We start from the raw sequence: 4,771 nt of genomic DNA on the forward strand, positions 1-4,771 counted from the left end.
TGAGCAGGATAAAGAGAGTAGAAGCAAAGGAAAGAAAGGTCCAGATAAAAGCAGAGGGGGGCTTTCCCTGGTGGCACAGTGGTTAAGAATCTGCCTGCCAATGCAAGGGACAGGGGTTCGAGACCTGGTCCAGGAAGATCCCACGTGCCGCAGAGCAACTAAGCCCGTGCGCCACAACTACTGAGCCTGCACTCTAGAGTCTGCGAGCCACAACTACTGAGCCCGTGTGCCACAACTACTGAAGCCTGCACACCTAGAGCCCATGCTCCGCAACAAGAGAAGCCACCACAATGAGAAGCCCGCGCACCACAAGCAAGAGTAGCCCCCTCTCGCCGCAACTAGAGAAAGCCCACGCACAGCAATGAAGACCCAACACAGCCAAAAATAAATAAATAATTATTTTTAATTTTAAAAATTAAAAAGAAAAAATGCAGAAGAGGGGAAGAGAGTAGTCAGATCTCCAAGAGTGTGAGGCCATGCTTTTAATCATTTTGTGAAAACAATGTAAGAGGGAGCTATAGGGAGAAGAGACCAGAGGCCCATCTTGGGATCTGACAAGATGGCCAGGGTGCCCCATGGGATTATCAAGGAAACCCAGCATTTGCTGGTTGGACCAGTTCCCAGCATCAAAGCAGAACCAGATGAGAGCAACATGCATTATTTTCATGTGGTCCTTGCTGGCCCCCAGGGTTCCCCCTTTGAGGTGGGGACTTTTTTTAAAAATTAATTAATTTATTTATTTATGGCTGCGTTGGGTCTTCGTTTCTGTGTGAGGGCTTTCTCCAGTTGAGGCAAGCGGGGGCCACTCTTCATCGCGGTGCGCGGGCCTCTCACTATCGCGGCCTCTCTTGTTGCAGAGCATAGGCTCCGGACGCACAGGCTCAGTAGTTGTGGCTCATGGGCCCAGTTGCTCCGCGGCATGTGGGATCCTCCCAGACCAGGGCTCGAACCCGTGTCCCCTGCATTGGCAGGCGGATTCTCAACCACTGCGCCACCAGGGAAGCCCGAGGTGGGGACTTTAAAACTTGAACTGTTCCTTCCAGATGAATATCCAGCGGCAGCCCCTGAAGTATGTTTCATGACCAGAATTTGTCATCCTAATGTAGACAAGTTGGGAAAAATATGTTTAGATATTTTGAGTGGTCCCCAGCACTGCAGATCCGCACAGTTCTGCTATCGATCAAGCCTTTGTTAAGTGCTTCCAATCCAGCTGATCCATTAGCAAATGATGTGTCGGAGCAGTGGAAGACCAACAAAGCCCAAGCCATAGAAACAGCTAGAGCATGGACTAGGCTATATGCTAGGAATAATGTTTAAATCGATCTGATCATCAGGTGTGCATCACTTCTCCTGTTCTGCCAAGACTTCTTCCTTTTTTGTTTCCATTTAATGGACATAGTCTTAGAAACACTGCAGAATAAAAGCCATTAGCATTTATTACATTAGCAAATCTAGGTCTCATCCTGATCCACTGCTGTAAAACACGAGCAGAGGCTAGAAGTATCATCTGGATTGCTGCGAAACATTTAGAAACAGTGGCCCCTCTCTGATTTTATTCGTTTCCCCCATCAAGGGTTAAGTATAAAGCACCGTGAATGAAGAGAGTTGTCAGGGTTAGCTGCAGGGATGTGGGTGTTTTTCTTTATTATTTTTTTGGGGGGAGGTAGTTTTATGTTTATTTTATGGGCTCCTTTCCCTCTTTTTATGATGATCTAATTGCACTGGTTAAAAGCAGCTAACCAGTTCTTTAGAATATGCTCTCTAATTATTCAGATGCTGTAGATGGACAAGCTTCATTGTTTGAACCAACATGGGAACATTAAACAAACATCACAGCCCTCACCAATAATATTGTGACTTTGCTGTCAAGTGTAGAATCCTCCCTTCAAGTAAAAGCTTATGACCATTTTGTATGGCTTGTCTGGAAACTTCTGTAAATCTTATGTTTCAGTAAAATATTTTTTGTTATTCTAAAAAAAAAAAAACCAGGGAACTCTACAGGGATGAAGCCAGAAAAGGTATTCTGACACACATTTACATGTTAAAGCAAGAAAAATGCATTGCAGATAAAAAATGAGCAACAGAAAAAAAAAAACAATCAAATCCCATAAGAAGATAATTCTGAGGAAACAAGAGAATGGGGAGTATTATATGTATATATAATAATATAGAAGAACCAGAGAATAAATATGCCCCCCAGACAATAAAATACACCAGAAAGACATGTATACAAGAGATAGAAGTCATAATCCAATATTAAAAAGCAAGCTAAAATGTATTATGAAAATAATAAAAATTATTAAAGAAAAGTATAAATTAAAATTAGGAAATCTTATAAATGAGGTGACTAGAGAATAGGAAGCTTTGAAAAGAGAAGTGGCAGAACTTGGGACATAACTAGAAAAAAGAAAAATATCTTTTAAGAATGAAGACTAAAATAGAAGGAACACAAGAAAGAACAAACACAATAATGCCTTAAGATAAAGACAAGATGGAAAGGAAGACATATTTTTAAAACTTTTAAAAGAGATAATAAGGACTGAAAGAAAAACGATAGATGTAAAAGATAAAGCAAAGAAGATACAACATATGTATAATAATTGACTTTTCAAGAAAGTCCATGAAAGCAAAGGAAAAGAACAAAGACTAAAATATATAATTCGAGAGAACATTCCTGAAATAAAAGAATTTGTGACTACATAGTGCAAGAGCATACCATGATCCTAGAGAAAGTAACCTATATGGCCAATTTCAAGATATAGTCCGGTAAAATTATTGAACTTTATGAAAAAATTATTTTAGGCATCCTGGCAAAAAGACCAAGTTACTTAAAACGGAAATATAACCACATCATCATCAGACCTTTTGATAGCAATTCTTCATGCCAGAAGACAATGGAATAACATATCCAACACATTCAAACAATATGTCACAGATTTTACATCAACCTAATAAACCTCTATGTAAAAAGACCATAGAAAAATGTTATGAACATGATAACTCGGGGAATACTGTCCTACAAGCCTTTCCGGAGGGGCCATCTAAGGAATAAGTTTTCCCAAAACACTGGAAGGGCATGATGGACTAATAGGGACCAAATTTACCCTTCCACCTTGAACACCCAAAATATAAAACAAAATGTGTGAAACTGGTTTTCAGACATTTAAATCATCAACCAGCCCTGTGACCAGGGACAAGTACTAACCTCTCTAAGTTCCCAGTTTCCTCTTCTATGAAAGGAAAGACTTGGCTGTCCTAACTTCATATGGTTGTTGTGAGACAAAAATCAGATTATACATGTCGTGTGCTTACCATAGGCCCTGGCAGGGTTCTGGGTACCTAGTAGATATTAGTTTTATCCTTACTCTGCAGGCTGAGGAGATAGGAGGGTGAAAGATAGTAAGTAACTCGCCAAGGACATACAGCTAGAAAGTGGCAACACCCATGCTCCTGACATGGTCTCTTTCTGTCTGGTCCACAAGGAGACTGCACACAATTTTACCACATGCCCTAGCGAGGTTCAGATAGGCTTTGTCTTTTGTATTCCTTGCTCACCAGTATTTAAAGCCTGGCCTGAGAAAGACAAGCTGGCACAGGAAATTAAGAAAAAGTGTCAGAGAATTTCCCATCTTGACTATTCATCTTTTCATCTAGGCTGCCCTGGACGTCAGAGCAGGAGAATGACCAGAACCAAGTAGGGTCATAAATAAGGAGCAAATTAGTAGAACAAATAAACTGATAAATGAATGAATGGACAATTAGCTCAGACACTGCAACGTTATCCAGGGTCCAGATCCAAAGTGATGCTGGCTATGGCCCCGCATAGTGACAACTTCCATTGCCATGGCTATCCTGGGGAATTTTTCTTCTCTGCTCTTCAAGGAAGTTTGACCTCTCCATGATACATGGGGACATTTCCAATGTCAGAAATTATAACCAACTGTAAAACATGTATTAAATCCAGGCAACAACCATCTCTGTTGTATAAACATGTCAGGAAGGAAAGCGACTGCCCAGGGATGCTGGCTGTAAAATCCAAGGCCAAACCCAGCTGTACCCTGGTCTGCCGCCTGTCCCAGCTCCTGGGAGGTGCCTCTGGCTTTTTCATGCACTAAGACTTTATGGGAATGACTCAGATTCCCGTCCCTTCCCTAGAACCATCAGTACTGAAAGACTCACGTAGTCACCCTTGAACCCAACCGCGCCAAACTGATAATAATTATTTACCTACGTGCTGCTGGGGAAATCAAAAAACAGCAAGTTCCTTCATCTGCCACATGCAGATGTTTTCTTTTTGCCCTAAACCAAGGGCTGGACATCCAAAGAGAGGGGAAAATCATCTTCTGTCTTAAGTAACTCAGCTCCAGAGGGGAGTCCAGCCCTCCAGGCACATCCCTCCCCACTTTGGTTTTCTTATTATTCGTGAGTTCACGGGAGCAGCCCTTTCACTTTCCTTCAAGAACTTTTCCTTTGTATCCGCAACGTGGCTAACTGTGGCACAAGGCCCCTGGCTTCTGGCCTGTCTCGGCTTCCGACATGCCTTCCTCACTAAGCTTCCTTTCTAGTGTTTTATTTGACTCCCCCTTTCACTTCGAGACCACTGTAAGGTTATTAATTGGCCTAATTTCAATATTGTTGTGTGTCAGGGAACAGGTAGGACCAAGAAGACGGAGAGAGATTGGAGAACAGCCAGTGGGTGGAGCAGTCAGAACACACACGTTTATAGATTACGTTTGCCATCTTATATGGGCATGGTTCACGGTGCCCCAAC

At 42.1% G+C, this 4,771-nt stretch overlaps 1 pseudogene; it reads left to right on the forward strand.

Moving 5' to 3' along the window:
* The first annotated feature begins 559 nt into the window (after positions 1-559).
* Positions 560-1,317, forward strand: LOC103083317 (ubiquitin-conjugating enzyme E2 N-like; annotated as a pseudogene).
* Positions 1,318-4,771: the final 3,454 nt, after the last annotated feature.

The sequence above is a fragment of the Lipotes vexillifer genome, unplaced genomic scaffold (genome assembly GCF_000442215.2).
Source record: "Lipotes vexillifer unplaced genomic scaffold, Lipotes_vexillifer_v1.1 scaffold3, whole genome shotgun sequence".
In the NCBI taxonomy this organism is placed as follows: domain Eukaryota; kingdom Metazoa; phylum Chordata; class Mammalia; order Artiodactyla; family Lipotidae; genus Lipotes; species Lipotes vexillifer.